Genomic DNA, 17,378 nt, shown 5'->3' with positions numbered 1-17,378 from the left:
AAACGCGAGGACAGGCAAAGGTTCTTTGAAGCAACGCTGGAGTTGAACGCGCTGCCTTGGTTTGCATTATTCCCAGTAATTCAAGGCTCCCGAGGAGGGATTCAGCTCAATTTTTGATAATTTATTCGAAAACTCAAAATCTCGAGCTACGGTTTTTAGTTTTAAGCACCTTTTTAAACTTTAAGGAGAATGACACCTGATTTTAGTTGCGTGTTTTCCGCCTTTCATATAGTGCGTTAGGCATTAGAATATATGGTTCACTCCATGATAGTTGCCTACGACCGCTATATGACTTATAATTAAATTTCTTCTTGATGCTGCTTCGATTTCGGTTTCATCACCCGAACAGTGGCTGTGATGCGTTGTTAGAGTATAGGTCACGTGAGGCAAAAAAAAAAAAAAAGCTGCAATATAACCGCTAATACATCGTCTGTTGTCAATCCAGCTCTTGAATAAGACTGCCCTAAGCGTTCTGGTGAGTTAGAACTACGTATCAGGGGTTATATTGCAGTATTTCTCGTGCTTCACGTGACCTAAACATTCCGAACGCGTCATCGCCATCGTTCGCTTGGTAAAACCGGAATAACATAAAGAAGAAATTAAATTGTAAATATTTAGCAGGCGAAGGCGCATACCACGTGGTGCCCCAAGTATTCTGATGCCTAACGCATCATTTGAAAGAAGGAAATATGCAACTAAAGCCACGGGGCTATGGTCTTCTACTTTGTACTCGCATCCGAAGAATGAAGCCTTAACAACGCCAAAGGCTATACATCCATTCTTATCGAGGAGGGCGAGGAATTTTTATTTCATCATAATTCCCAGTACTGGTACAACTCCAATGCACGCTTTAAGCATCCAGTAAGGGAATGCAGGGATGAACATGGAGGAATAAATAAATAAATAAATAAATAAATAAATAAATAAATAACTAAATAAATAAATAAATAAAACGAGCTAGACAATATAATTAAAAGCAAGAAATTGAGGAAACGGCTGGCGTACCATGCACACAAAAGGTGTATCACACTGCTTGGCCCACTTACAGCAGCAATTTCTATGGAAATAAAACAAAAAATTATGACAATGCATAAGTACAAAACGTCCTGTGCGCGTGACACATAAGCCCAGAATTGACGAGATCCTTGCAGGCGAAACGCCAAGCTATAATAATGTGCCCGCTCAGATGTTATCGCTGTTACAATCCGCTGGCGCAGCCAGCGGTAGGAAACTGTGGCTATAGTTTCGGTTTCTTCAGCGCGCGTGGTGACAGGAGGAGAGCTGAAGTTTAAAAACTAATCATTTGACGCAATGACTGTGATTCTGCGTATTGTACATCCATGAGCAATAATTGTCTGTATAGGAAGTTTCCTACCCCTGGCGTACGGCTTCGTTTTAAAAAGAAAAAAACAGAAGCTACGCAGAACCGCCGCTATAGAGCTATTTTGCATACCAGCGCCATCCAAATGCATGCGCCACGGCCAGGATCACACCCTGACGTTAGGCTGAGTAGACCGCTAGAGCCACTAAGCCACCATGGCGGAACTGGTATGGATATGATTTACGGTGGGATATACGCCTCTTAGTAAATAAGTAGGCTAACAGTAATAGTTGAAAAGTTAACTTTTCAGTATTAGTTAAGCAGCCTACTAGCTAGCATGTCTTAGCTGAATTCTGATGCGCTACACCACTCACCATGCTATGCCGAAAAAAGCGCTGCTCTAACTCAAAAATCCTAGTTATAAAAATTGCAGAACATGTGAGGTGAAACACCCGGTGCATAGTCCCATGCACACTTTGTTCAAGACCCTTTCTATGTTGGTTTCCTCTCCCTCCCTCTTTTTTCCTAGCAGGTGTGCGCTTAGTTGCCATGGGACCTCCAAATATTCTGAAACTGTTGTGCAAGCATCAAGCAGACAAATGAGCCGAAAAAAAAAAAGGCAAGCAAGAACCTTGGAGCACCCTTCACTTCAGTGCTACAAAATGCTTGGAAAAGCATTATACCTTAATTTGAGGCACATGGTGCCACTTGTTTCAAATGTTGGGTAATATTTATTTCGTTCTAATTCTTCGAAGAAGCCAACACAAAACAGCTCTGTAACGCATTTCGTCATGAACAGTACATAGTATGGAACGTAGAAACCAGTTGGATGCCATCACGGGCTTAATAAAAATAATAGCGATTGCCATGTGTTGGTGCACTTATATGCTGACTGCAAACCCCAACAGGACTTTTCGGTGGTCAAGCTGCAAATATGTCTCGCTAAGCTAAACCATTTATGAATACCACTCTAGCATTCTAACATGGGCATGCTTGCAGTGACCAAGCCCTTGTAAAGACCGGCAATTTTTAGGGTGAACCCCACGCACGGCACTTGAGAAGCAATTTATTTCGGCCCTGTGACAGTCCGCATGTGCGAAGGCAATGACGGGGCCGTCCTCCTGCCTGAAATTCCCACTCCACGGAGACGCTCCCGCGCACCGGCTTCAAGACGCTCCCTTGTGCGCGCCAAGAAAAGAAGCCAAAATCGTGCCTCTTTCTTCGAAGTCGCAGCGGCGCTGCGGAACGGCGCGTGTCTTGTCCGCAGATCGCAACGCACGTCGGTTTCGAATACAGCGCGCACTCTTTGTCGGCCCAGCGCCTGCCCTCTGGCATCTGTCATTTAGGCGGCCCGCTTTGAAGTGGAGTAGGCCGTTAGAATTTTCGCCTACCTTGCAGCCTGCGTACTTGTTTTGGTGCTCGTCGACGTTGGCTCTAAACAGGAGACAAAGAAAGCTCTCTCGGAGGGCGCACGCTAAGGGCACATCCCGCGCGCCTCAAATCTGGCCCTCGCCATTCCTCGAGCGTGCGCGGTACGCGAATTTCTTTGATGTGGAAATGCCCAGCCACGTGAACGTGCCCGCGAGGGAACATCTCTCGGCCATTTAGTTCTCGTACGTTTGAAGAGGTCCCATGTGGCAGAACGAAACTATACTCTTTGCATTTATTTTTTTTTCCGGCCAGCATTAATCTTCGGCACTCTTCGCTCCAACATTCGTCCCCATATTTCTTTCTATTTTATTGAGAAAGAGAGAGAGAGCAAGCGTGGTTGCCAGACGGACGTGCGATTCCTTTCCTTCTCTGCTTCTTTGCTGCCTTGAAGCAGGTATTGTACATTACATGCAGTTTAAGGCGCGCAATGTTAATGCACGTGGCGATCGTCACCTGCGCCAAACATCGCTACTCTGAAAACTGCAAGCACGGACGACCAAGCTCTCCCTGCCTTCATCGCAGAGCGCGTGCTTTCGAGAGTATTGCCACACGACTGCTGGTGATGGGATAAGTGCCATTTCTATAGCTGAGCTTTGCGGCGTTGATTGTCGGCACAGCTAATTGGAACGAGCTGCAGTGCCAGTTCGTTGGGAGACTTACCGGTGCACCGCTAGACAGTAGTATCCGCTAACTTATAAGCCCGTGAGGATCGTGTCAGTCGTCGACTGAAGCCGATCTCTATGCAGCTGATAGCGGCGAGAAGACAAGACAATGGCGAGAGGAAGAAGAGAACTCCACAAGTTATCTACATAAACACTATAGCTATCGCGGCCAAGGCAGTTGGTTTGTGGTTAGGTTCACGAGCGTCGAGAATCGCGGATAGGCTCTAAATGTGCATGTGCTCGCTTTGCGGAAAATCGCTGTCTCCAACGCAAATAACAACGCCTGTATGAATCAGGGTAGTAATGAACATACAGCACAACGATAGTTAAGTTCCTGTATTGAGGTGAGGTTCACCGTTCACACAATAGCTTTCAATTCATTGAAAATTAGGCCAGCTTTCCACGATTTCTTTGTTTTTAGCTCCACTTTACGCGCGTATGTCACAAGATGTACCGACATATCCCTTTGAGGAAAGTCATCAGAAAGGGTCACATGTCACTTACAGCTAATTGGCCCTCAAAACAAGGATTATGGGACGCCATTTTTAATTGCAAGGCAACTGGGGAATAATGTAATGTACTCTTATGGAAATATCGAAGGCAATGGTCCATTCTTCCGACGCGTAGCAAAATCTTTCTTTTAAAGTTTGTCCATAGCTCGCATTGATTAGTTAAGGCTGTCGTAGAAAACCAACGGGGAACTTTTTCACGATAACAAAAAAGTTAATAACAAAAAATGCAAGCCTGCCGAGGGGAGAGCTGCGGATATATTGATTGTTATAGTGGGACCTCACAATATGTGAAAAAAAAATCTTCATAAACAGCTTCCCGTTGAAAAATGCGCTTGTCCAGAATTTCAGAGTACGCGATTGTTCCCCGCTCATAACTGAAGTATAAAAGCGCTAAAATAATTGGCTGAATTGTATCAGTCGTTCAAATTGTGCAGCTTGCGCCGGACATATTTTTTTTTATTTTTTTCCTGACATGGAATAGCTGTTCGCTCAGCTGGGCAAACTTTCGGCATCCAAATTCTTCGAATTTCATGAAGCCCCTTTCGCGTTTCAGAATGTCATGCTAAGTATGTTGTAGCCTCGTTCGCATCAGCGCCGGTGACAACAACGCCTTTCTCGAATGGTCGCACCGCACATGAGGCTGTGTCGTCGCGTGCCTCGCGAACAGCGATCTCCCACGCGACGGGCCTGAAGTGGGTCACGTGGAACATGCGCGAGCTGGCTGCTTTATACAGCACGTGTGACGAAACGAGCGGGACGCCATCCATATTCCCCGTTGCCCGCGCTCGACAGCGCGAGCGCGGCGTTTCGTCGCCGGCGCGTCTCGGCCGCACTTGTTAAAGTGTCACGCACGCTCAGCGCGGCAAATGGGGTTCCTCGGGCGAGTCGTCCGCCGGGGAGTCGTTACGATGTTCGCCGCGTGGCCCGTCCCACATTCACGCGGTTCGGGAGAGAAAACGACACGGCAAACACGGCTGGCAGGTGCTGGCCGATGCTGCGGTTGCTGATGAAACCTAACCTACATGGCGGCGTCCCCCGAGCGGTTGACACCGCGCGAAGCCAATCGAATGCGGTGTCGGGAGAATAAAAGCGTGTCGGCCGCTGCGGCCATCCATCGAACCTGGCCTGGATCCGTCCTTCGAGAGACGACAGCGTCATTTTGACTGACGGATCCGTCTGCAGCCAGCGAGACAAACGCGTTGTCCGCTCACCGCGCGGCGGCCCGCACCTGCGCGCGCCATTCGAAAGGACGCGCGCCATCCGTCCGCGCCCTGCCACGCTAGATTGCGCACTAGGCACCCCGACGGTGGCGTGTCACTCGGTTCGCAGAAAGCGACGCGTTGACTATGCGCAGCTGCAGCCATTCGGGTGACCTCGAAGATGTTCGCCCCTGCATGCCCTGGCTCTGCAGGCGGGCGTGCTGGAGTCTACGGGTGCGAAATGCCTATGTGCTTCATGTGCGCGCCCTGTCGACCTCAAGTGATTCTGCGGGAACAGCTTCCGAACGGAAGTGGTCATTGGTAGTTCAGCAAAGGGGAAAAAATAATGAGCGTGCTATCAACAGCCTCTTGCGTTGCCTGCGGACGTAAAGGGTCCTTGCGCGTGACGAGCAAACATCTTCATTTCTCCTAATCATTAGCCACTGCCTAAAATCACTTGGAACATTTTGTATGGGAGTAGCTAATTCAAGCGAAGGTCATGCGCATGTCATCTAATTAGCCCACTGCAACGAAATATAGCTGTAGTGTGCACAGACTAATACCAATTTTACCTTTATTGCTTATGGACGCGCACATTCATTTTCTTTCTTCACACATGACGGCATGGCTTCGGCCTGCAGTTCAGCGTATCTTGCAGTTTGTCCTCAGGCTGAGGCCACAGATGCCACCCTACAGTCAGCACTAAGTGGGATTTGTGAAGTAAAAACAGAGCCTGGCCTCTCTTTATTTGCTCGCAGCTCGTGTAAGTTCACAACATGAATACAAGTTACTCGAGTAGCACTTGTTGTTGGGCTAGTTGGTGCATAGTTCTGTGTACAAACGCTAGCGCAAAATAAGACACATTCACAAGAAAGGTGGACGAGACAACGCGCTACTGACAACTGATTTTTATTGAAACACATAATATATAAGCTCACCGTCACACCACCTATCGGCAGTTTTTTCTACAGTGTAATCTGAAGGGTTCAGTGCACTAAGCCTTTTAGGTGGTTTTCTTGTCTCACGTGCTTTTACTGTTTTTTTACGGTTTTAATGCATTTTGGTTTTCTCTTCATACTTTCAGATCCCATTCAGTCATGTTTCTTTGGCCCTTTACAAAACGTGTCATGCCTTTTAATGTGCTCTCTCCGATCTTATCGTTTTTAACTAAGTCATGTTTTTAGTGTTCGTATTTTATCGCTTTTATGACCCTATTCATCTTTCTGACGTTTGCTGCAGCTGATAGGTGGTGTGACGGTGAACCTACATATTATGTGTTTCTTTCAATAAAAATCAGTTGTCAGAGCGCGTTGTCTTGTCCACCTTTCTTGTTAATGTGTCTTATTTTGCGCTAACGTTTGTACATAGATGAATACAAGTGGTATGAAGATCATTTCTTCTATACGTTACCAAGAACTAACAGCATTCAACCAGCGTTGTACAGCAAGGCTGTCTACTTTCGGCGTGGTAAAGAGGTGCGTAGAAGAAGAATCCTTAAAACAGTTGTCCATCAAGGCAGTGGCCGCGACAAACGGGAAGGAGACGTGAAATGCAGCGAACCATAAGCGAATCAATAAAAATTGCCTAAAGGACGGCGGGACCACTTCACAAGAACAAACAGAATATTGAAATCAAATGGAAATGTAATGCCACGCTTGAATGAAAATCTCAGCTAACACCTTTCGCACTGATAGAGAAATATCCGAGTGCTTTTGTAACGTTTGTCTCAATCAGCCAAGGAACGCGCTTTCAGAGTGCACTTTTCAGGACGGGGATGGGAGTTCCCCTCAGTTTCTTCCACCCTCGCGCATACCACAGGCACAATAATAACGACGAAATAAAACGTTATGAGAAAGCAGAGAGCCTTATTGCTGTGAGTATAGAACTTCTCCAGTAAATTACATTCACATTTTTTCGTGCATAGAGCTTCATACTATTCACTAGAGGGAAAGCTGGCGGCTCTGCACTTCATCCACCAGGGACGCCCGAGGCATAACGGGAAGACAGCGGTTTCAGATTGACGTCTGGTGGCTTGTTGACCGTGCTAAGGATTGTTTTTTTTTTTTTTTTGGTTGTTCAGTTTCGTTTTCACCACTGTAGTTTTCACTGGTGTTTTTGTACGTTTTGTGGTGGTGCATGTATCCAGCTACGCACGCAGTTCATTTGAGATCCGAAGCGTCCGAAGGCGCTTGACTCGAAGTGAGCTGAGCACAGTGTCTGGTGCCTGCTAGGCCTGAATTCCGTTTGCCCCCTCCATCACTGGGAGCGTTTTACGCAGCAAGCTGGGTTTTACTCAGCGGGAGCCTGTGGCTACATGTGCACTGAAAGGTTAAAGAAGGGAACAAAGTGTTTTGTGAATTGAGAACTCAGCGGTCTGCTGCCGGGACCACACTGCACAATTCTCGTAGGAGTCTCGGAGACGCTTGTCTTTTAAAAGCGCAAAGTACTTCGACAAGCGCAACTTATGCATTAACCGCCCTCGCCGAGTAGGAGGAGGAGGAAAAACATTTATTCAGAGCACAAAAACCGGGTGGGTTCAGTACGAGAACCCATTGGTCGTCATCATAATCCGGCCCCTCTCAACCAGCGATTTCTGGTCGAGTGGGTTGTGGCTATGAAGGGTTGCCTCCCAGCGCTCATGAGTCGGATCGGGATTGCTGTCCAAGTCTGGGTTTTCTTGACATTCCCAAACCGCGTTGAAGAGTGTGCCAACTGCTCCACAGAAGGGGCAGGACGAATGGTAGGTTTCTGGGTACCATTTACTCATTAGGTAAGGATTGGCGAGGATTGCGGTTGGTTCATGTCGAAGACTGGCGGTGGCTGCACATTGCATGCTGGAACGACTTCCACTTCATGAATTAATTCACGCAAATACCCGCATGTTGCCCTTGTCAGCATGAACACGGCCCTCACTTACTTGAAGTAAGAGAGGTTCGCGCTTCCTTACTGACGTTTTTTTCTTGGCAAAATCGGTAAGCGCAGCGCCAGGACATGGCAAGAGCCGGCACTTAGTGCGTGCAACTTATAGTTTCTCACAGAAAAGCGAGGGCTCGGGCAAGTTTATCATGGCATGAACCATAGCCGATGCTTGGACATGACGCGCGAACCCGCAATAGCAGAATATACCAATGAAACGTTTCTGTTTTTCGCAATGCGAAAAAAGAAGCTTCTACAGTGTACTATTTTAAGCTCTAACAGTTTTTTTTTTTGAACGATTGTTTGCTCCAAAACCTGTCTCTGTTAAACGCAAAAAATTATCTTCCACGGTTCGCTATATTTGGCGGCATGAAGGGAAAGCCCTTGCTAGACATGGGCAAATTTGGTGCTCGTTTACGCCTGTCTGCTTTTCTGCTCATTTATTGCAATCTACAGTAAGCACATTATATTACAGGACATATTGATTGCAAAACAACGCTTCCTTGCAACATATAATTGGCGAAAATTTGTATTTCTGCAGCAGTAGTTATGTTTTAGGGCCAAGTCAAGTACGATACGCTGTCTTCCCGGCATTCCCACGGTGAATGAAGTGCGCTTAAGACACTCGCATGGACGGTGGCGCCAGCTTTCCCTCTACAGGTAATATTTAGAAACTCTATGGTTTCGCGCACGCAAGCGTTGATTGCAAAGCCGATGAACAGCGGCCAGCAGCTGCGCCTCCTCTTCTGAGGCCAGAAATTCGGAGGCCACGCAAACAGGGAGGCGCGAGCGCCATACGGCTTTGGCGGTGGCATGTCCACTGGTAGATGGCGCTGCTGGTTCTATCTTCAGCACGGCGGTGGCCGTGTGACGCCTGGCCAGGGCGTTGAGCTTGAAACAAGCATGTCCGCGTCATCAACTGCCGCTCTTGGAATGACTGATGACTCCTGGGGCAACTTTGGGACGTCCTGCGGAGGACGGCGCAGAAAGGGAAGCGGACGCGAGGGCGAAGTTTGCGGGGAGGGAACCATGGGTGCCGAGGCGCGCGTCTCACAAGCGGAGTGGAGGTCTGCGCATTAGAGAAGCGGCGCGCGCTTCTGCACCAGTTTCGCGAAGCAAGGCAAAGTATTTTACTGCTGCCGTTGTAAGTTATTCCCACGTTCCCTTTCGGAAACGCGAAAGGCATCGACGGTCCTGTCCACCTATCGATACGGGCTTTGAATGCTCCATTTCTGTGTGACGCTGCGATCTCGGGTTCGGTAAAAAGTCATCTTTATGTCTACGTAGCGGTTTCTTTACCACTGTGTGGGTAATGGCATAATGAGGAAGTCTAGGAACTATCACAGGAGTTGTCTCATAAGCCTATACATGTTCCGACCTGGATTGCGTGCCAGAAAAAAATACTGTAGCCGTCAGAGTTCGTAACAGTGGGTACGTTTTCGATAGCTTATTCAAAGTACAACCACGTATGTTGCCTTAAAACGTGATGTCCAGTCAACTAACAATGAACAAATTGTCAGAATGTGCTTCTATATCGGTGCGCCTGCATACGTGTGACCGCATGACCATCTAGTCTCGAAATGATCAATGGCATTATCAAGAATCGAATGCGCAAGCTATCGTACACTGTTTACGAGTGGAGGAAATGCCATGTCATGCGGTTAGTGCTCATGCCCCTGTTGATTTGCAAAACGGTAGCTTAACGGGCCACCTGTTGGATTTTCTTTTTTTTTTTTTTGCGTGCTGTAGTGAAACGACCGAAAATTCCTAAAACAAATGCGAAAAGGTTTTGGATCAAATAAGTCATTATCGAGGAAACGAGAGATGTTTTAAATTTCCGGCTGTACATGCTACATTCTATCAGCACATCTTGTTTCGCGGTTCTGCAAGTCGAAAAATGGACTAAACGGCAGTCTCAAAACTCCTCATTACACAGCGAACAGTTAGAGCACCTTCGTTGTCAGAACACACAGGATGTATAACACCGCAGTGATGCAAGCTGCCGTCGTCGTGGATAACTGGAATGCAGCCATACAACCCAGGAACATAACCATTTCGGCAGCAGTTTATTTGGCGATATCGCAGCTAATAGTAACTGAATGTTGAAGACAGCGAAGGTCAGTAGCTAATGGGTTGCGGGAGTATCTGCCGGTGGTGGAGGAGTCAGTGACCGGGCGTGCAGCAAGTTCTCTGCGCTTGCGCCGACTCGTCTATGCGTCGCACGCGGTGGACGTCACCAACTGGCGCTGAGGTTGCCTCAGAGGGCCAAGCGTACACGGCCGCTCCGTGTGCGCGCTCTCTGCTCGCGTCCCATCGCTCGTCGCCACTTGGCGCCATCGCTCGCTGGCTCGTTCTTCTCTCGGCGGCGACATTTTCCGGTGGCCGGGGGGATTAGCGTGGAAGGAACCGCGAGCAACGACGCCTCTGGGGGCAAGTTCGGAGCCACCCCGTCGCGGAGAGAAATGGCAGGCAGTGATAAATGGCCACCGCTGGCGAGCTGGCTCGGCGGCGACGCGCTATGTGACGCGCTGCTCTCCGCGCCAGCGTGGTTGACGGAAGCCGAGTGCGTCGCGGCGCCGTCGCCGATGTCCCCTTCGCCCCGCGGTGTCAGTTCAACCCGCGCACCGCCGCACTATCGGCTGCGGGGTGACGACGAATCGCGAACGCCCCCCCCCCCCCCCCCCCCCCCCTCCCTCCTTCCCTTCGCCTCGACTAGTCGTCGACGCCGCTTGCCGAGGCCAGGTGCCGAAGCGCCGAGTCTCGCCGGGATGACTGCGAGACGCGCCTCGTCGGATGTTTCCTTCCCTCCCAGCCTCCACGCCATGCGCTTCCATTTTCTCAACGCGTGATCCTTGGCGTCACTCTGCTGCTACGGGAGAGCAAGAGCTGGCAGCGCCTGGGAGGGCTGGCTGACGCGGACAGCTCTGACGGCGACCCAAATGGCTCACTGCTCACTCTCCGGGGGGATAAAAAAGAGAGCGTTCTCTTAGCGTCTCCCTCTCACCACCCTCCCTCCCGCGGGCATGATTGATGAAGCTAGACCCTGAAATGAAAGAAGCTGCAGGCATCGGGACACGAAAGGGACACAGGGTGAAAGAAAACATGTCAATCATCGACACATGGGCGTCAGCGGTCGGAAAAAGAGACCGCATGCGATGTGCCCAAGGACGAAGTGGAGTAGTTGAAGCGCTTATTGCCGGCGCCCAAGAAAGCGAGTAAGCGCCAAAGACCACCGCTATGCGAGACAGAAGTTAATAAGAAAGAAATAAAATAACAAGGAACGAGAAAATGGGAATCGAGAAGCGAGGAGTGGAATTGTTTCATGGTACACTAACTGCGGCAACATAAATGACGCATATACAGAAAGCGCGGATAGGATCGAGCCTGATGTAAGAAGTCGATGAAAAGGTAAAAGAAGAATCTTATCCTGACATCTGGAGTAATAGCTGCTGCAGGATTAACTCTTCGCATGAAAATGATTCCATACCGATTCCTTTGTACAGTAAGAGAGACATGAATAAACGTGGTTACGGAGCACCTTCTTCGAGCTACAAGCGTTGTGGAAATATGCAGAGTTGCGCAGACAGAGATGTCAGTGAAGTCAACCTCAAATTTTAACACAGGCATAAGAACAGAACAATTTTGTTTGTGAAACATTCACCTGTCTGTTAAGCAGAATTAAAGTTACCTTCGAGGTCCTAAATGAGGGACGTAACTAAAGCAATATCAAGGAATTCGTTGAGACGACATCAGAAAATACGCCACTGCCAATAGCGTTATAATACCTTCATTTCACTTGTCAATGTCGCACTCTTTATTTCACCCATAGTGTGCCCATAATTCTAATCTAATGAGCAGTGGGGAAATCATGACGCAGCATCCGTGGTTACTGTTTGTGGATCGTGAAAGCAGCGATGCCCGTCAGGCACACTTCGCTTTCGTATCTACGCTGGATGCCTGCAGGATAAACGCCATCAAGTAGGCATGTTGGTAGAATATATATATATATATATATATATATATATATATATATATATATATATATATATATATATATATATATATATATATATATATATATATATATATATATATATATATATATATATATATATATAGCCAACGCTTCAGTGTGTAATATTCCCATCTTACTTTCCCCCTTATTAAAAAAAGTGTTCTTCAACTGTGAAGGACAGCCACGGCTCCTCTTAAACTTGACCTGCTCTGCTTGCTCTTTGTGGTGCATATCTTTCTCTCTCTTTTTTTTTTTTTGTACTACGCGCCTGCCTGCGACGCAAAAGCTGCTGTGTTTCTCATTGTGCTCCCGCGAAACGCTTTCTGCTGGCCCCATGTAGAGAGAAAAAAAAAATCTTTTTTTATTTCTTTCATTTCTACACTGCAAGCTAGTCTTCGCAGCAAAGTCAGTAGACCACCACATGGTGGCACGTACCACCTGACCACTCGGCCATTCAACCTGCTGATGCGTTTGCGTTGCCTGGAAATCGTCGAAGCTGCGCAGTCTGTAGCTCACTCAGAAAGAAAAGGAGAAACAAAAACGTATATGCGCGGCGCAGCGAAAAGAAGTGAATAGGAGCTCAAGAAGTAAGCAAGGGGCCATTTATTTCCGAGAGAGCCGCTGCCGCACACGAGTTCGTGCCGGGTGCATTAGCGTTTCGCGCTTTCCTCAAAGCGCCTTGCGCGAAACAGAAGAGCAGTGTGTGTGAAAGCAGGAAAAAAAGAGAGAAAAGCAAGCGAAACGCAGGCAGCGAGAGGGGAAAGGGCGGGTGGGAAAGGTCTGTTAATACCTGACGCAGCACGCGCGGTCTTGTGCGTGTGTGCGTGCGCGCGAGCGAGCGAGCGAGAGGGGAGCCCATAGATTACAACTGGAACTGCGGCCGTCGTTCATCGCAGAATTAATGGCGTATATGCGAACGCCGCCGACTCTGAGCTGTTCCTACTGCTGCCGAGGGGCCAGGAGCCCACGGCTCTGGCGCACGCACGCACAGCGAGACAGACGCAGAGTGAGGCAGCAGCTTAATGTCCCGCAGGCACGAAAATACATGGCTTCGAGAGCCCGGATCCTCTGTTTGCGGAACATTCATCATTCCGAGCGAGTTTTGTCGTGACAAACGACAGTCACACACAGGTAATGAACCCGGGAGGGGGCGAGCTTGGAAGCAAAAGCGCATTCGGCGCAGGCATGCGCGCCGGCACTCGCTGATATTAAAACAAGAGCTCGGCGGGGAGCTGGTACACGCTGACATGTGCACACCGCGGAGCATGAGGCGGGCGCGGCCGGGCACGAGCGCTCGGCAGAGGGAGATGGGGTTGGCGGTGAAGTACGCCGAGGGACGGGCGGCGCGATAACGGTCCCCACACGGGTTCTTGCGTGCGTCCCTCGCTGTGGGGCAGAAATGATGCGTGGCGTTTCTTAGCACAGCGTGCAGCGCGTTTAGGCTACACTGGTGTACTTAAGAAGAGCAGAAGTTCAAGGCGCAAAAGTACGCGTATTCAACGCGACGTGACGGCTTCCCTTCGTAAACACTTATTCGGTAATCATCTAATGAACGTTGTTATTAGTGCGCTGAACATTCATTTCGCATTAGGTAGTCTTGGCGATAAAGCGTATAAGGAAGTTGCGCCAAAAAGAGTCTATTTCCACGTCCTCTAAGCTGCTTTTTCTCGGATGTGTGCATGGAAAACAGCATCAACATAAGATTTTCATACTGAACTTCAAAGAACCCTGACGTACTTTGCCTGCATACCCTTTTAAAGACTTCTCGAGCCGTATTGGCTGTGCTGGCTACGGCACAGTGCACAGAGAGCGCCCACGTACTATCAGTGGTGATGTGGCTGTCGGCTGCTGAACCCAAAAGGCGCGGGATCGAATCACTGCCATGCAAAAGTGCCTGCATGCTGTATGATGCCATTGCATGCTAAAGATTACCGGGTGGTCGAAATCAGTCCGGAGCCCTCCACTACGGCGTCCCTCGTAGCCCAAGTGCAGCTTTTGGCCGGACATTAAAGTTTATATACCATACCAAACCCATTATCAAGTCTAAAATACGTCTTCGGGGTTTATAAATAGGACCCGCCGCGGTGGCTCAGTGGTTAGGGCGCTCGGCTACTGATCCGGAGTTCCCGGGTTCGAACCCGACCGCGGCGGCTGCGCCCTTATGGAGGAAAAACGCTAAGGCACCCGTGTGCTGTGCGATGTCAGTGCACGTTAAAGATCCCCAGGTGGTCGAAATTATTCCGGAGCCCCTCCACTACGGCACCTCTTTCTTCCTCTCTTCTTTCACTCCCTCCTTTATCCCTTCCCTTACGGCGCGGTTCAGGTGTCCAACGATATATGAGACAGATACTGCGCCATTTCCTTTCCCCCAAAACCAATTAATATTTTTATTATTTATAAATAGGGCCTTTCGCACCCGGGTTTCGTTGTTTTTTTTCTGGAATGCACGGAGCAAAAATAGCGCAATTTTTAAAGTCAAACTCGAGTACAAATCGGGTTATTCAGCAAAAAAACCATAGCTCAGATTTTTTTCGGGTCATGTATTAGCAGTAACAAATTATCTGCAATTAGAGCTGTTTTCGTGTGGGACATATATAATATGATCTATTTTTTCCTCATTATTTTATATACTTGTTAATACTACGGAGATTTCTTTTTCTCATTTAATGTAATTACTTTGAATTTGAATGTTTAAAACAAGCGTACATGTCTGAAGGGTATGGAAGAAAAAGTCACGCTAGAGCGGCCTGATAAAGTTTCCATTTCCTTTGTATATTCGACACAGCAGCGCAGACAACACAACATGCACAATATTTGTGATATTAAAGGATGGTTGCGAGAAACGAAAAGAAAAAAAAACTGAAATGCATTTGTACAAGTACGTTCTCATCTCAACGCGCAACATTGTAGTGTCCATGCAAGGCCTGCCTGCCTTTGTTTGTACACTGCGGAAACATTCATTCAACACCATTTCTTTGAATGCCCATCAGCCGTACAATCACCACATTACCCCCTACCAGATCCCTAGCTCATGGAGTGCTTGGCTGGCCTCATACCAGCTGCAAGGCCAGCTGGACCTCGTGCGGCAAGCCGGCAACGTGGAGGCGGTCACAAAGCTGCAAATAAAGTGTTTTCTCACTCTCTCAAGGCGTCCACTTTAAACGCCCAAGAGTTTTGGAACAGGGCGTCGTAAGAGTAGCTAGCCCGCTGCGTGGTCAGTTCCCGTGTTTTGGCCCCTAGATACTAAAATGTACTGCTTGAACTTAACCTCACATTCAGCCGCGTAATGTATTGCCAGCGTTATGAGGGGCTTACATTATCAGATAACTGAAATACTCCGCTCTTAAGTGTAATAAACTCGCTAATTTTCGTGCCATGTCTTTATCTTTGTGCTCTGGAAAACTACAATTTCTGGAAGGCTCATTCTCGGGTATGAAATCGGGTTTAACCCAGCCTTTAAGACCTCTGTTCGGGGTGCAAGATTAAAGAAAAATCGCGTTTTAGTAGAAATCGAAGGACCCTATATATGTGGAGCAGGCACTTGGTAGACGTTAGAATACTCGGGCAGTTCACTATAGCCAGTACAGCTACTATTTCGAGTTTATGTTCATTGTTCCAGCAGTGTGCACAATCTGAATGCCAACGTATTTTAATTTATTCGACTCAGAATTCACAAATAGCCGCGTCATTCTTTCAGATAAATTTGTGGATTGACATTTCGCCACTAGCACTCATGCGGACATCTTTCTAGAGGGGCATTTAGCATGAGTGAAGGTTATTTGTTAGAACTGGTGGTGTGAAGTTTCGTTGACTGGTTGTTTGCTTGGTGTTATACTTTTGGAAGGTATTCTGTATGGTATGCGCCCAGGGTAATGTTCACAATGGTCATACACTACGTTCATAATTCTGTGGTTTTTGTAGATCTGCCTCCGTGTTTTGTCTTGAACATTTAAAAGATGCTGATTAGATACCTTACTTTATTCCAGCCAACGTGATCTCGACAGGAACGACATGATCTATGTACTTTCTTCTGACGCTGTTTGGACATTCCAGGTACGTTCCAAGCGTCTGAAATGTAACGGCCCATGGATGTCCAACGAACATACACAGTAAACTGGTTTGTTGTCACGCCTGCATTGCCTTCTCCTTTGACTTTGAGAAGGCGCTTCCTTTCGCCAATATCCCGGCAAAAATTTTCTATAGCGCGAGCGTACTTCCGACATCCGCACTAGAGCCTCAATAATCGTAGCTTAATTGCACTTCGTACAAGTGGTGAGAACCGCTGTAGTAGAACTTCGTACGGGCTAGTTGGTTCATGTCAACTAAAAAATAGGAATGCGCGAATGAGTCACGGCGCCCGTGGTGTCGTTATCGTTTATATACGTCTCCCGTCCTGTCTTATTCGAGCAATCCTAACTCTTTACAGTGAGAACCGCATGAACAACTGTTCACTACCATCGAGGCGCTTTGGATTCCCAACGGCATTGTTGTCGCATTACTTGCCTCTAAGTACGAGAATTTTCTTCTGCGCACAGCCCGCGCTGCGATCTAAGCAGCTCACGCCGGTATACTGATGGTGCTTGGGTTGGTGGGTCGGTCGGTAGTGTTTCAGGGAAGACTTTAAGTAATTTTCAAAACTAGGCTTTTGGGGGTAAAAATATGGTTTTCCGGCATAGTATTGCCAGACCCGCCGCGGTGGCTCAGTGGTTAGGGCGCTCGACTACTGATCCGGAGTTCCCGGGTTCGAACCCGACCGCGGCGGCTGCGTTTTTATGGAGGAAAAACGCTAAGGCGCCCGTGTGTTGTGCGATATGTCAGTGCACGTTAAAGATCCCCAGGTGGTCGAAATTATTCCGGAGCCCTCCACTACGGCACCTCTCTCTTCCTTTCGTCTTTCACTCCCTCCTTTATCCCTTCCCTTACGGCGCGGTTCAGGTGTCCAACGATATATGAGACATACTGCGCCATTTCCTTTCCCGCCCAAAAACCAGTTATTATTATTATTATTATTATTATTATTATTATTATTATTATTATTATTATTATTATTATTATTATTATTATTATTATTATTATTATTGCCAGTGCTCACGGACACCGGAACGCCAGTAAATTGTCTTCTCATAATTAACTTTTTAACTACACAGCCAGGCAACTGGTTGCAATTAGAGATTTGTAGCCGGTGGTTAGTAATAGCCATATCAGTTTTTAGAATTTCGAAAACACGATTACCCTCGGCGCTGTGGCTCGACAAAATATGGCTACATCGTGCCAAAATACATGCGCTTTCGAGAAGTACGCAGGCAAAGCAACTTTTCCAGT

The sequence above is a fragment of the Amblyomma americanum genome, chromosome 1 (assembly GCF_052857255.1).
Source record: "Amblyomma americanum isolate KBUSLIRL-KWMA chromosome 1, ASM5285725v1, whole genome shotgun sequence".
Taxonomy (NCBI): Eukaryota; Metazoa; Arthropoda; class Arachnida; order Ixodida; family Ixodidae; genus Amblyomma; species Amblyomma americanum.
The sequence above is the reverse complement of the archived record's forward strand: the minus strand, read 5'-3'. Positions refer to the sequence as shown.